Source organism: Papio anubis, chromosome 1 (genome assembly GCF_008728515.1).
Source record: "Papio anubis isolate 15944 chromosome 1, Panubis1.0, whole genome shotgun sequence".
NCBI classification, from domain to species: domain Eukaryota; kingdom Metazoa; phylum Chordata; class Mammalia; order Primates; family Cercopithecidae; genus Papio; species Papio anubis.
This window is the reverse complement of record NC_044976.1, coordinates 35587932-35603890: the sequence shown is the minus strand read 5'-3', so window position 1 is coordinate 35603890 and position 15959 is coordinate 35587932. Positions and strand designations below refer to the sequence as shown.

Genomic DNA, 15959 nt, shown 5'->3' with positions numbered 1-15959 from the left:
TATAATACATTCTTTAATTCTCACAACAGCCCTCAAGGTAGATACTCTTATTATCCCAGTTTTACGGCTGTGGAAAACTGAGACACAGAGAGGTTGAATAATTAACCCAAGGTCACACGGTTGGTAGGTGTTGGCATCAGGATTTGAACTTGGCAAGTTGAGCTCTGGTGTTTGTGCTCTTTAATCTCAAATGCTCTAGATGTGAATAAAGCTGCCCTCAAGGATCTGATAGCCACATGGGAGGAGGTGTGTGTTCAGCAGCTATATCTATCTATCTATCTCTCTCTCTCTATATATATATATATCTCTCTATAAAATGTATTTTCAGATTGTTGTAATTGCCCTAAAGGAAATACATTAATACACTGAGAGGAATTATTTTTTATTTTTATTTTTGAGATAGGGTCTTGTTCTGTTGCCCAGGCTGGAGTGCAGTGGTGTGATCATGGCTCACTGCAGTCTTGAATTTCCAGGCTCGAGCAATCCTCCCGCCTCAGCCTCCTGAGCAGCTGGGACTACAGGCGCATGTCACTACGCCAGGCTATTTTTTTTTTTTTTTTCTCATGGAGACGAGGTCTTGCTATGTTGCCCAGGCTGGTCTCAAACTCCTAGGCTCAAGAAATCTTCCCTCCTCAGCCTCCCAAAGTGTTGGGATTATAGGCGTGAGCCACCGTGCCCAGATGAGAGAGACTGTTATAGATAATTTGGTCAGAACATTCAGTCCTCTCCAGAACTTTATAGTGGGTTTGTTTGCTGTCCCATTTTCCAGATGAGTATGGTGAGGCTTTGAGAGATTAAATAGGGAGCCAGAAAGGAGCTAAGCAGTAACTCAGATTCAGGACACTGGCCTCTGATACCTGTAGTCCCGATCACTGCTCTGAGGCTCCCTGCGCTGTGCTTTGGTCAGGCAAGAGAGCTTTCTATAGGGCTTGGGGTGGGTGGGGTCGGCGGGTCTCTCCCAGAGGATCCAACCCTGTTCTTTGTTCTGAAGCATCAGGAGGAAGTCTCCCATGCCTCTGACTCCCTTGCTGTCAGCCTTCAGGGCCTGGCGTGTGCACCTGTGTGGCCAGTGTACCCGTGTGGGGTGTGCATGTGCATGCACATCCCTGCACTCGCTCATGTGTGATTGTGTGTCTGTCTCTCTCCCTCCCTGCAGGCTCCTGCTCCACAGACCATCCTGACCTTTTATTAGGTCACTTTATAATTGATTGAAATGTCCCAGGTACCTTCTCTTAACTCCAGAGTGATTATGACAATTATGATGATTATCAAGTAAAAAAATAAAAAAGAGAGTGAGAGACGAAGGGGGCTGGGGGCTGGGGGTTGGGAATTGCTGGAGAGCTAGGCAGTGCTGTCATTAAGCGACATTGTGTGAGATTGTTCGCCTTCAAAAGGCCTCTGTGAAAAGGAGAGAGTGTCTTTAAAAACAAGGCCCATTATGCAGGCTGCGCGGGGTGCACGGTGCTGGCGGGAGGACCGTGGGGTGTAATTAGGGCAGTGACAGCTGGAATTACAGTGTCTCCGCAGTGGTGCCGCCTCTTGGTGGTGGGGGGTGGGGTGGGGGGAGTTGGAGGAGGGGACAGGTAATGGCTGGCAAGTTCTGGACCCTTGCCAGGAGCTAGAGTCCTTTGGTGAGCCAGAGTGACCTGGGATTGGGCAGAAGGGGCCGGGAGCATGGGGCTGCCAGAGCCATTTATCTCTCCCAGGAAGGCAGCCTCTTATTTTTGGAAGCCTTTTATGATGGCTCACCGCCCCTTCCAGGCTTTTTGAGCATTCCCACCCCTATAGGGAGTTGGCAGAGAAAAGCCAACTGTGTGGAACAGAGGATGCAGATAAATAATCTCCCAGCCCCCTCTGAACAGGAGTGCAACAGCCTCCACTCACCTGTTCTGTGAGGAAGGAAAGCTGCACCTCCTGCTGGCCTGCCTGGTCCCTGTGGGGTGGGCTGGTGCTTATCTGCAGGGCTTGCTCCAGTCTCACCATTCCAAACCACAGGATTAGATTAAGCAACATTCCCATGGCGGGTGGAAATGTCGGATGCCTCAAACCCTTCCAATCTGCAACAGAATGGGGGTTCATGAGTGACCTAGTCTCTCCTCTCTTTCCTTCCAACACAGGGCCCCTCTAGAGCATCCTCCAGACCTGTGGTCCCACAGCATCCTCTTGAACAACCCCCAGTCCAGGGAACTTACTCCTTATCCAAGAGGCTCTGGAGCCTGACTGTTTGTTCTTAAATCCTGCCATTTATTATCAATGTGACCTTGGGTGAGTTCTGTCACCTCTTTGTGCCTCAGTTTCCCACCTGTGACATGAAGATAATGATACTCATCCTTATGACACAGGGCTGTTGTGAGGACTATCCAAGACATTTGATATTAAGGACTTGACCCAGTGCCTGCCACACAATGAGGTCTTGATAATGTTCTTCCAAGGCAGCTTAAGCAGATTTTACTGGAAGATAATTCTTTTCTTGTAGTGAGCTAAAATCCGGAAGTTTTTCTGTTGATCCTGGCTCGGCATTCTAGGGCCATGCAGTTGGTCATTCATTAATTTATTCATTCAATAAATGCATACTGAGTGTCTATGATGTCAGGCCTTGTGCTGGTGAGGGCCTTGTCTGCAGAGAGTTGAGATGGAATTCCTGGTCTGTGCTTCTCCAGCCCCTTGTCCCCTGCTCTGCAAAGACACTGTGGTCTGTACAAGCCCAGCAGGAGGGGCCAAGCAAGGCTACAACTCTGGCTATGACCTGACCTAAGAGTGCGTGGAGAGGCAGGGGTGTTTGGGGGTGGGAGGGGCAGTGACAGACCAAGGCCTGGGGTTTTTCCCTTTCTCAGAGCCACTAGGAGAGGGGTCCTTAGCACCCCTCAACCCCAGGAACCCAGGCAGCCACAGATGGGCCATTGGCTTTGGAAAAGGCCAAATGTCCCCATCCCTGGGTCAGTCCCCTGATGCTGTAAACATTCCTGCTCTGAGCAAGCTGCAGCTGAAGGACTAAGGGGTCACCACTACCTACTAGAGGGGATGTTTATGTTATTATTCCTTTTTTTGACTCTTAATGAGGAAAGCCAGAACCTCTGTTTCCTGGAACTCCTTATTATTACTTTTTTTGACTCTAATGAGGAAAGTCAGAACCTCTGTTTCCTGGAACTCCTTGCGCTGTTGTTTAGATAAGTTTAAATGAGCTGTGATTAAGCTAATTTTGGGGTAATTAACTTGGGGAAGGAATCCGTCACTTCTTAAAATTCTAAGTGACTGTTCATTAGAAGAGGGGGCACTCGCAGAGGAGCCACGCGGCTTTCAGGAGCCCCGCTTAATTAAAACATAAGGAACTCAGCCACAGAGCAAGGGTTTACCGTCATTAATGAAAAATGAATATTCTTTATCTAATTACACAGCATAATTAATTGGAGTCTCCAACCATGGAGGTGGAGGGGGGTAGAGGAAGCCACAGGAAGGCAGAGGCTCCTGTTTCCACAGACCCCAGGACGGGTTGGAGCCAGACTCAGGGATCCTCTTGAGGTCTCCTCACTGCTTAGGGCCCAGGTCAACCCTGGCCCAGGATACAGAAGGGCCGGGTGGGGAGCAGACTCGACCCCATCTTTGATGCCCCACAGCCGTGGGAGCAAGTTCCTGCCTGGCCCCAGAGGTCTCTTCAGTGGTAGTTTGAACCTGTGTCAGCCAATCTGCGTCCTAGCATTCAGTTCTGTATTCAGTAAATGTATCTGGCACCTCTTATGCGCCAGACTGTGAATGAAACAGATCTAAGCCCTGCCCTTAGGAAGGGCATGGGTTTGAATCCTGGCTCTGCTGCTTTTTCACTGCAGTGATCTTGGGCAAGTTCCTTCATTTTCTGTGTCTCAGTTTGCTCATCTGTAAAATGGGATGAACCATAGCCCTTAACTCAGAGGGTTGTTATGAGGACTAGGGGAATCAATATTCATAAAGCACTTAGAAAACAGTGCCTGGCACATATAAGTGCTCTGTAATAAATGGTTGTTTTCTAAATAAATAAGAAAAAAAAATCGGGATGGGTGCTATGAGGGAAAAGAATAGGATGTATTAAATAGGAAGGCAGAAGAACACATGAGGACTGGCTTTAGAGGTGGCGTTCAGAGGCGGGGTGGGAAGGGGATGTGGCTGCCTGATTGTGCCCCCTCCCCACCTGCCAGCCCCACTGTTGCCAGCAGGTCTGGATATGTACCTTCTGGTGTCTCTATCTTCCTCTCCATCTTCCTTCTGGGGACTTCTAGGTCAGCAGCACACTTTTTGGCTTGCCCTCTGAGTGCCCCCACAACATTTTGCCCAGGCAGGGAGTTCTGTCAAGGCCCAGCTGCCTACAGGTGAGGCCAGCACAGAGCACATGTGAGAAGGCATCTTGAAGATGGTGTCATCAACCCATTTTACTGGTGAGGAGACTGAGGCCCAGGGGACACTGTCAGGGGGCTGGCTAGTGGGGCTGGCTTTCTGACTCCCAGCCCACTGCTCTCACTCTCTGTCCAAGGTCAGCCAGCATCTTGCTTCTGTCAGTCTGGCTGGGCTAGCCATCCCCCTGAGTCCAAACCTGATCCAGGATCCTTTTGTCTGGTGCCTGAGAAATCTGCATTGCCCTGCGATTCAGTTTTCTGAGCTCTGGCTCAATGTGCTTTCCAACAAGTTCTTTTTCTTCCTGATTTCCTCTCTCTTTTCACCTCTCCCTCTCTCTCTGTCATTGCACAGAGCCAGGCACAGAGGCAGCTATTGGGGTTAAAAGATAAATGAGGTTGGCCGGGTGCGGTGACTCACGCCTGTAATCCCAGCACTTTGGGAGGCTGAGGCAGGTGGATCACCTGAGGTCGGGAGTTTGAGACCAGCCTAATCAACATGGAGAAACCCCATCTCTACTAAAAATACAAAATTAGCTGGACATGGTGGCACATGCCTGTAATCCTAGCTACTTGGGAGGCTGAGGCAGGAGAATCGCTTGAACCCAGGAGGCAGAGGTTGCAGTGAGCCGAGATTGCGCCATTGCACTCCAGCCTGGGCTACAAGAGCGAAACTCCTTCTCAAAAAAAAAAAAAAAAAAAAAAAAAAAGATAAAGATAAATGAGGTCTCACCCCTTTTCTGGGCAGGTGCATCCAATCTAGTCACATTCTCTCTCTCTCTGTATCCTTTGCAAATACCAGGCCCCACTTCTGTCTCGCTTTTGTTTAATCTAGTTTTGTGGGGAGCAGTGGGGATGCTTTTGCCTATTGCAAGCTGCTGTGGGCATGAGCCCCAGGCCATGCTCACATCGCAGACCAGGCAAAGCAGTGCAGGTAGCATGGGGAGGGCAGCACCAGGAGGTCACCTGTCACCTGGCTCCAGGGAGGTCACCTGTCTCCAGGCAGGTCACTCGTTTCCAAGCAGGCTGCCTTCTAGACCCGCATGCTGGTGACTCTTCGAAGTTCTCAGGGTAATTCTGTTCCCTGCGAAGGAGGCCATCACTGGGCCTTCCAGGCCACTGCTCTGGGGTCTTGCCCTCTGGTTCTCCTGCCCATTTGGGAGAGCGTCTTTGCCACGGGAGCTGTGACAAAGGGGGTGCAGGAGGCTTCTGGCTGAGCTAAACTGATCATATTCCGGATACAGCTTTCAGTTAATCTCTGAGGTGTTTTGAGGTTGTCTTTGGGGAAGAGGGAGAAGTAGCCCTGGGGAGGAGTGAAGCGGCAAGAGAGAAAGGAGAGAGTGTATCAGGAGGGGCCTTATAAAGATAGACAGATGATAGCTGTGGAGAAGAGGCTGATGGGAGAGTGTTGATAGCTGTCCCCGAGGATTCACTGCCCCAAAAAGAAAATTTGGAATGCCTGCAGCATTTTGGAAGGTCCTTTGTTCCTCCCTTTCTCGGGGAGCCAGAACCTTCCCAGGGGATAATTCCCTGAGACCAGGTTTCAGATGGGCCAGGGGAGGGGACAAGGGGATGAGAGTGCAGTAGTGGCTCCTGTGCAGAAACGAAGCCAGGATGAGGACATGTCCATAGCTCCTCCTGTTTTGCTAAGGGCCTCCCAGGAGTCTCGGTCCCTTCCTGGTACAGTGCTGTGCAAACTGGTTACTTCCCCAAAGCCATGGCCACTTTCATGCCCCAGTTAACTGCAGAAAATGCATGAATTTATTTCTGCAAAGCTAACCTGAAACAAAAAACATTATATTGGCTGGAAGGAGAAACTTTCTGGGCGGGAGAGGTGGGAAGTCACTGCTCCTGGCCCCTGGGGATCCTAGCCTCTTCAGAACCAGCTGCATTCAGCCAGAAGCTGGGGCTGAAACAGCCACTCTGGTTCCTTATTAGCTCCAGCTTCTCCTTAATCTGATGATTCTTGAGATAGCGGGAAGCTCTTAGTTCCCTTCTCACAAGGGCGGGTTTGAGTGAAATCAAATAGACTTCTAGCATCGTTTCAATCACCTGCCTGAAAGGCTTGATTTAGCTCTCTGGTCAGAAAGATGGGATTCAATCAATGTTCATCCAAAAAAGCACATTCTTCCTAAAAAATCACTTTGCATATTATTAAAAAGTAGCAACACTCCCCATCTCCCAGGGAGCCCCAGCTTGCATTTTGAGAAGAGGCACACAACACGTGGGAAAGTTGTGATTTATTTCTCCACTTTCTTTCAGATTCATTTCATGGCTCTTTTGGCAGATGAGACAAGTGGCATTTGACTTTCCTTTTTTTTTTCTTTTTGCGACAGGGTTCCCCTCTGTTGCTAGGGTACAGTGGTGCAATCACAGCTCACTGCAGCCTCGAGCTGTTGGGCTCAAGTGATCCTCCTGCCTCAGCCTCCCAAGCTGGGGACTACAGGCATGCACCACTATGCCCAGCTAAGTTTTTGTTTTTTTGGTAGAGATGGGGTCTCACTATATCGCCCAGGCTGGTCTCTTGGGCTCAAATGATCCTCCTGTCTCAGCCTCCCTAAATGCTGGGATTACAGGCATGAGCAACTGTGCTTGGCTGACTTCCCTGAAGGCAGAAGGAGAAGGTACTGGTGGCAGGACTAGGGAGGCAGGGCGGTGGGGCTACTGGTCAGGCTTGATGGCGTGAAGGTACACCCATTCATAAAGACACATGCACCAAAGTGGTTTTCATGAAACAAGCCCAGTCTGCACTGACTGTCAGGTCTTTCCCTTGGGAGACACAGCCCTGGCTTTGGAATTGGTCAGAACTGGATCTGAATCCTGGCTGTGTGGCCTAGGGCAAGCCACTTTGGCCTCTGAACCTCAGTCTCCTTAATTATCAAATGGGGAGAATAGCGCCAACGTGGTAGGGTTGTGCGAGGAATAAATGGGACAACACACGTGCAGTTGCTGGCTCATGACAGGCGCTCAGCTAATTTGAGTTCCTTTTTTGGAAGGTTGCTGATAACATCTTTTTCATTTCTGTATATTGAATGTGGAGAAGGCATTTACTAATTTGTTGAATAAATGGAATTTTTATAAAAAAGAAATTTGTTTAGCCCTGAAATTTTACTTCCGTTAGCTAGAGATGTGAATTGTGAGCTTAAATGGCGCGGTGGCTCATGCCTGTAATCCCAGCACATTGGGAGGCTGAGGCGAGTGGATCACCTGAGGTCAGGAGTTTGAGACCAGCCTGGCCAACATGGTGAAACCCTGTCTCTACTAACAATATAAAAAAATTAGACAGGTGTGTGGTGGTGGGCACCTGTAATCCCAGCTACTTGGGAGGCTGAGGCAGGAGAATTGCTTGAACCCAGGAGATGGAGGTTGCAGTGAGCTGATACAGTGCTACTGCACTCCAGCCTGGGCAACAGAGTGAGACTCCATCTCAAAAAAAAAAAAAAAAAAAAAGAAAAAGTGCACGTTGCAGGCTGGGTGCGGTGACTCACGCCTGCAATCCCAGCACTTTGGGAGGCGGAGGTGGGTGGGTCACCTGAGATTAGGAGTTCAAGACCAACCTGGCCAACATGGTGAAACCCCATCTCTACTAAAAATACAAAAATTAGGCCGGGTGCGGTGGTTCACGCCTATAATCCTAGCACTCTGGGAGGCTGAGATGAGTCAATCACCTGAGGTCAGGAGTTTGAGACCAGCCTGGTCAACATAGTGAAACCCCATCTCTACTAAAAATACAAAAAATTAGCTGGGCGTGGTAGTACATGCCTGTAATCCCAGTTACTTGGGAGGCTGAGGCAGGAGAAGTGCTTGAACCCGGGAGGCAGAGGTTGCAGTGAGCTGAGATCGTGCCATTGCACTCCAGCCTGGGCAACAAGAGCAATACTCCATCTCAAGAAAAAAACAAAAACAAAAAGAAAAACACAAAAATTAGCCAAGCATGGTGGTGTGTGCCTATAATCCCAGCTACTAGGGAGGCTGAGGCAGGAGAATCGCTTGAACCCGGGAGTTGGAGGTTGCAGTGAGCTGAGATAGTGCCACTGCACTTCAGCCTTGGCAACAGAGCGAGATTCTGTCTCAAAAAAAAAAAAAAAAAAAAAAAAAAAAGTGCGTGCTTTGACATGGTACCTTCGCTGAGGTCGGGGGTGGGGAAACTACAGCTCATAGGCCACACCTGCCCGTTTTTTGTAAGTAATATCACTACACCCATTTGTTTGTATATCATCTGTGGCTGCTTTCACACAGCAACTACGGAGTTCAGAGGTTGCAACAGGGACCATCTGACCTTCAAAGCCTAAAATATTTACTATCTTGTTCTTCATAGACAAAAACTTTGCTGACCTCTGGCTTGGGTCAGTGGTTCTCGAACTTTAGTCTACATCAGAATCATCTAAAGAGTTTGTTAAAACAAATATTGTTGGGCCCCACCCCCAGAGATTATGATTTAAAAGATCTGTGGCAGAGCCTAAGAATGTGCATTTCTCTTTCTTTCTTTCTTTCTTTCTTTCTTTCTTTCTTTTTTTTTTTTTTTTTTAGACAAAGTCTCACTCTGCTGCCCAAGCTGGAGTGCAGTGGTGTGATCTTGGCTCACTGCAACATCCACCTCCCGGGTTCAAGCGATTTTCCTACCTCAGCCTCCCGAGTAGCTGGGACTACAGGCATGCACCACCACGGCTGGCTAATTTTTGTATTTTTAGTAGAGATGGGGTTTCACTATGTTGGCCAGGCTGGTCTTGAACTCCTGACCTCGTGATCCTCCTGCCTTGGCCTCCCAAAGTGCTAGGATTACAGGCGTGAGCCACTGTGCCCGGCCAAGAATGTGCATTTCTAACCAGTTCCTAGGTAATGCCGACGCCCGTGCTGCTGACCTGCGGACCACACATTGAGAACTACTGGCTTCAGGCTGTTTCCTATGCCTGGAACGCCTTTTAAATTGCAGCTGTTTTGCAAAGATCAGCTCAAATGCAACCTCAATGATGCTTTATGAACTGGGCACCTGCTATATACCAGACACTGTAAAGGCATTGAGGATACAATTTGGTGGACGAAACAGACACATTGTCATTCCTTGTGAAGCTTTCAGTCTAGTGGGGACATGGACAATGAACAATTAAAAAATATAAGTACAAATTGTGATGGGTATGATAAAGGACATCATGAGAAAATTAAAAGTGGAGTCTACTCAAGTTGTGGGGTTTAGGAAAAGCGTCTCTAAGGAGAGACATTTAAGCTGAGATCACGATAAGAGAAAGTCATCCTGGAAAGAACAAGGAAAAGATTCTTTCAGGCAGAGGGAAGAATTGTGCAAAAGCCTTGGAGTAGGAAAGAGTGTGTTGCATTTGAGGGGTGAAGAAAGGCCAATGTGGTTGGAGCAAAGGAAGAGGACATGATACAAGGTGAGTATGGTGATGTAGGTAGAGGATAGGTCACAGATTACATTGTTGGCCCCAACTCTTAACCCCTCCCTGCATTCACAGCCTTGCCTCAGTGTCATTGTGGGTATAGATACACACATTAGACTTGGCCACAGGATTTACCTTGGCCAACTGACATTCCTATAGAAGTTCCAGCCTAGGCCTTGAGAAGATTTATATGTTTTAAATTGCTATCTTGTTTCTGCCAGCATCACCAGCAAAAAATGTCAAGGCTAATGTGCTGGTCCAAAGCATGCAGAACGGTCGTTAGCCTAAATCAGCTGATCCAGCTGACAGATGGACAAGCGATAATATGTTACTGTTGTTGTTAGCCCACTGTGTTTTGGAATGGCTTGTTTTGGGGTTGTTTTGTTACACAATAGTAGCTGACTAAGACTAACGACAATGAGAAATTTAAACTTTATTCTAAGTACAACGGGATGTCATTGAAAGTGTTTAACTAGAAGAGTGACATGATCTGATTTTGATTGCAAATGATCTCTCTCTGGCTGCTGTGAGGAGGGTAAGGTGTATGGGGGAGGCAAGAGACCACCCTAAGCCATGTGTCCAGACTCGGAGCCCAGCACAGCACCTGGCATAGTAGAGGTGCTCAGGAGCTGTTGTTCAGCCCTCCGTAGCTGGAATGAACCCACCCTTCCCTGTATCCCCCAATACTCTCTTTGGTCCTTCTTACCTGTGACTTGGTGGTAACAGTGCTTATTATACTCCTACTGCTAGATTTGGGATTCTTGAGGGTAGAGACCTAGGTCCTTCTATATATCTCCTGGGCCCCCTGTACTCTGTGTAGGCTCAGCTTGGAGCAGAAGTCAATAACCACACTGAAATGAATTAATAAAAAGGGTTTCTCTACAGCTGCTACAAGTTGGATTTTCACTTCAGGGGTCTCTAACGGATCCAGACACTTAAGTGACTTCTACAAGGTCATGGGGTGGCTTCCTTTAAAACCTCATCAGCAAAGAGGCACCGCTTGAGTGGTTCCCCTTTAGTCCTAAGATGCATGGAAGCGGATATTGCAGAGAGAGCTCTGAGGCAAGGAGCAACTCCTCTATGAAGGCTTGAAAAACTGGGCAGGAAAACCAGCTGGAGCCTATTTACAAACCTTTCTTAAAAAACTAACAAACATGAGTAAACTCCCTGTGGCAGGAACACCTGTTCTGTGGGGACGTTTCCTAACATTTTACTTCAAAATCTCTGGAAAGCAAAAGCAGCCTGTACATACACTCTCAAACTTAAATAAGCAAATCTACTTTTTTTGGACGAATTTTGACTACCCTGGTTCTCACACTATTTACCCATGAGGCCCAGAGTATTTAACAAAAAAAATTTTATGACTTACACTAGGATTATATCCCCAAAGAGCAGGCCAAAAATGGGGATAGACTGGATCCTTCTATCCCTGGGAATTTTACAGAAAGACAAAAGCTCTTTTGTCTTGTATTAGTTGGTCTGGCTCAAAGGCAGAAACATTCCCCAGATAGCCTCTGTTGAGCTGCCTGTTTCAGGAAATGAGCTTTAACTAGTTCAGTAGTTCAACCCAGTGCTTCAGAATTTGCTGAGTGTCTAATATGCACCCCTTCCCTGGCTAGGCAGTGATAGGTGGCAAAGATGCCTAAATGCCATTTTGGCCTCATCAGTTTAAGCTTGGTGAGGCAATACATTCATTTTTAGAGGAATTATTTAATTAGAGTCAGTTTCTCTGACTAGGTTGAGCAGGGGCTGGGTGTGTTTTTTCTACAGCATGGCATTTCCAATGCCTAATACAATGTCTGGCAGCACTTAGTAGGTGCTCACTAAAATTTGTTTTATAATCAAGGTATAATCTACATATGGTGAAATGGACAGATCTTATGGGTACATTCCTGATGAGTTTTGCCAGATGTGCAGCCAACACCCTAATCAAGATCTACAGCAGCACTGTCCCACTGAAATATAATGTGAGCCACACAGGTAATTAAAATTTTTCTAGCAGCCTCATTACAAAAGTAAAAAGAGGCTGGATGCAGTGGCTCATGCCTATAATCCGAGGTGGGAGGCTCATGTTTAGGTCGGGAGTTTGAGACCAGTCTGGCTGAGGCAGGAGAATCACTTGAACCAGGGAGGCAGAGGTAACAGTGAGCTGAGATCATGCCACTGCACTGCAGCCTGGGCAACAGAGTGAGACTCATCTAAAAAAAAAAAAAAAGTAAAAGAAACAGGTGAAATTAATTTAGTAATATATTTAAGGGATGTGTTCCAAGATGGCCGAATAGGAACAGCTCAGGTCTGCAGCTCCCAGCATGATCGAGGCAGAAGACGGGTGATTTCTGCATTTCCAACTGAGGTACTTGGTTCATCTCAATGGGGCTGGTTGAACAGTGGATGCAGCCCACAGAGGGTGAGCTGAAGCAGGACAGGGCATTGCCTCACCCGGGAAGCGCTAAGGTTTGGGGTTTCCCTTTCCTAGCCAAGGGAAGCTGTGACAGACTGTACTGGAAAAATGGGACACTTGCTACCAAATACTGTGCTTTTCCCATGGTCTTAGCAACCGGTAGACCAGGAGATTCTCTCCCATGCCTGGCTCAGCGGGTCCCATGCCCACAGAATCTTGCTCACTGCTAGCTCAGCAGTCTGAGATTGAATTGTGAGGCAGCAGCCTGGCTGGGGGAGGGGTGTCTGCCATTTCTGAGGCTTGATTAGGTAAACAGAGCAACTGGGAAGCTCAAACTGGGCGGAGCCCACCGCAGATCAGCAAGGCCTACTGCCTCTATAGACTCCACCTCTGTGGGCAGGGCATAGCTGAACAGAAGGGAGCAGAAATGTCTGCAGACTTAAATGTCCCTGTCTGACAGCTCTGAAGAGAGCAGTGGTTCTCCTAGCATGGCATTTGAGCTCTGAGAATGGACAGACTGCCTCCTCAAGTATATCCTGAAGATATACTGCCCTGTATAGCCTAACTGGGAGACACCTTCCAGTAGGGGCTAACAGACACCTCATACAGGCAGGTGCCCCTTTGGGACGAAGCATCCAGAGGAAGGATCAGGCAGCAATAATTGCTGTTCTGCAGTATTTGCTGTTCTGCAGCCTCCACTGGTGATACCCAGGCAAACAGTGTCTGGAGTGAACCTCCAGAAAACTCCAATAGACCTGCAGCTGAGGGACCTGACTGTTAGAAGGAAAACTAACAAACAGAAAGGAATAGCATCAACATCAACAAAAAGGACATCCACACCAAAAACCCATCTGTAGGTCATCAACATCAAAGACCAAAGGTAGATAAAACCACAAAGATGGGGAGAAACCAGAGCAGAAAAGCTGAAAATTCTAAAAACCAGAGTGCCTCTTCTCCTTCACAGGATCGCAGCTCCTCGTCAGCAACAGAACAAAGCTGGATGGAGAATGATTTTGACCAGTCGATAGAAGTAGGCTTCAGAAGGTCAGTAATAACAAACTTCTCCAAGCTAAAGAAGTATGTTCTAACCCATCACAAGGAAGCTAAAAACCTTGAAAAAATGTTAGATGAATGGCTAACTAGAATAAACAGTGTAGAGAAGACCTTAAATGACCTGATGGAACTGAAAAACATGGCACAAGAACTTCGTGACACATGCACAAGCTTCAATAGCCTATTCAATCAAGTGGAAGAAAGGATATCAGTGATTGAAGATCAAATTAATAAAATAAAGCGAGAAGACAAGTTTAGAGAAAAAAGAGTAAAAAGAAACAAAGCCTCCAAGAAATATGGGACTATGTGAAAAGACCAATCTATGTTTGATTGGTATACCTGAAAGTGATGGGGAGAATGGAACCAAGTTGGAAAACACTCTTCAGAATTTTATGCAGCAGAACTTCCCCAACCTAGCAAGGCAGGCCAACATTCAAATTCAGGAAATACAGAGAACACCACAAAGATACTTTTTGAGAAGAGCAACCCCAAGACACATAATTGTCAGATTCACCAAGGTTGAAATGAAGGAATAAATGTTAAGGGCAGCCAGAGAGAAAGGTCGGGTTACCCACAAAGGGAAGCCCATCAGACTAACAGGGGATCTCTCAGCAGAAACCTTACAAGCCAGAAGAGAGTGGGGGCCCATATTCAACATTCTTAAAGGAAAGAATTTTCAACCCACAATTTCATATTGAGCCAAACTAAACTTCATAAGTGAAGGAGAAATTAATCCTTTACAGACAAGCAAATGCTGAGAGATTTTGTCACCGCCAGGCCTGCCGTACAAGAGCTCCTGAAGGATGCAGTAAACATGGAAAGGAACAACTGGTACCAGCCACTGCAAAAACATGCCAAATTGTAAAGACCATCGATGTTATGAAGCAACTGCATCAACTAACGGGCAAAATAACCAGCTAACATCATAATGACAGGATCAAATTTACACATAACAATATTAACCTTAAATGTAAATGGGCTAAATGCCCCAATTAAAAGACATAGACTGGCAAATTGGATAAAGAGTCAAGACCCATCAGTGTGCTGTATTCAGGAGACCCATCTCACATGCAGAGACACACACAGGCTCAAAATAAAGGGATGGAGGAAGATCTACCAAGTAAATGGAAAGAAAAAAAAAAAAAAAAAAAAGCAAGGGTTGCAATCCTAGTCTCTGATAAAACAGACTTTAAACCGACAAAGATCAAAAGAGACAAAGAAGGCCATTACATAATGGTAAAAGGATAAATTCAACAAGAAGAGCTAACTCTCCTTAATATATTTGCACCCAATACAGGAGCACCCAGATTCATAAAGCAAGTCCTTAGAGACCTACAAAGAGACTTAGACTCCCACACAATAATAATGGGAGACTTTACCACCCCACTGTCAATATTAGACAGAACAATGAGACAGAAGGTTAACAAGGATATCCAGGACTTGAACTCAGCTCTGCACCAAGGGGACCTAATAGACACTACAGAACTCTCTGAATCAACAAGAATATACATTCTTCTGAGCACCATATCACACTTATTCTAAAATTGACCACATAATTGGAAGTAAAGCACTCCTTAGCAAATGTAAAAGAACAGAAATCACAACAAACTGTCTCTCAGACCACAGTGCAATCAAATTAGAACTCAGGATTAAGAAACTCACTCAAAACCACACAACTACATGGAAACTGAACAACCTGCTCCTGAATGACTACTGGGTAAATAACAAAATGAAGGCAGAAATAAAGACACTCTTTGAAACCAATGAGAACAAAGACACAACGTACCAGAATATCTGGGACATATTTAAAGCAGTGTGTAGAGGGAAATTTATAGCACTAAATGCCCACAAGAGAAACCAGGAAAGATCCAAAACTGAAACCCTAACATCACAATTAAAAGAACTAGAGAAGCAAGAGCAAAGAAATTCAAAAGCTAGCAGAAAGCAAGAAATAATTAAGATCAGAGCAGACTTGAAGGAGATGGAGACACAAAAAACACTTAAAAAAAAAATGAATCCAGGAGCTGATTTTTTGAAAAGATCAACCAAATTGATAGACCACAAGCAAGACTAATAAAGAAGAAAAGAGAGAAGAATCAAATAGACGCAATAAAAAATGATAAAGGGGATATCACTGCCAATCCCACAGAAATATAAACTACCATCAGAGAATACTATAAACACCTCTACACAAACTAGAAAATCTAGAAGAAATGGATGAATTCCTGGACACTTACACCCTCCCAAGACTAAACCAGGAAGAAGTTGCATCTCTGAATAGACCAATAGCAGGCTCTGAAATTGAGGCAATAATTAATAGCCTACCAACCAAAAGAAGTCCAGGACCAGACGGATTCACAGCCGAATTCTACCCAGAGGTACAAAGAGGAGCTGGTACCATTCCTTTTGAAACTATTCCAATCAATAGAAAAAGAGGGAATCCTCCCTAACTCATTTTATGAGGCCAGCATCATCCTGATACCAAAGCCTGGCAGAGACACAACAAAAAAAGAGAATTTTAGACCAATATCCCTGATGAACATCGATGCAAAAATCCTCAATAAAATACTGGCAAACCGAATCCAGCAACACATCAAAAACCTTATCCACCATGAGCAAGTTGGCTTCATCCCTGGGATGCAAGGCTGGTTCAACATATACAAATCAATAAATGGAATCCATCACATGAATAGAACCAATGATGACAAAACCCACATGATTATCTCAATAGATGCAGAAAAGGCCTTT

General features: G+C 46.2%; 1 long non-coding RNA gene across 7 annotated transcripts in view; it reads left to right on the top strand.

The window, feature by feature from the left end:
• Positions 1 to 15959, top strand: part of LOC103883641 — a 229278-nt gene that overhangs the window by 83779 nt on the left and 129540 nt on the right. The window lies entirely within an intron of this gene.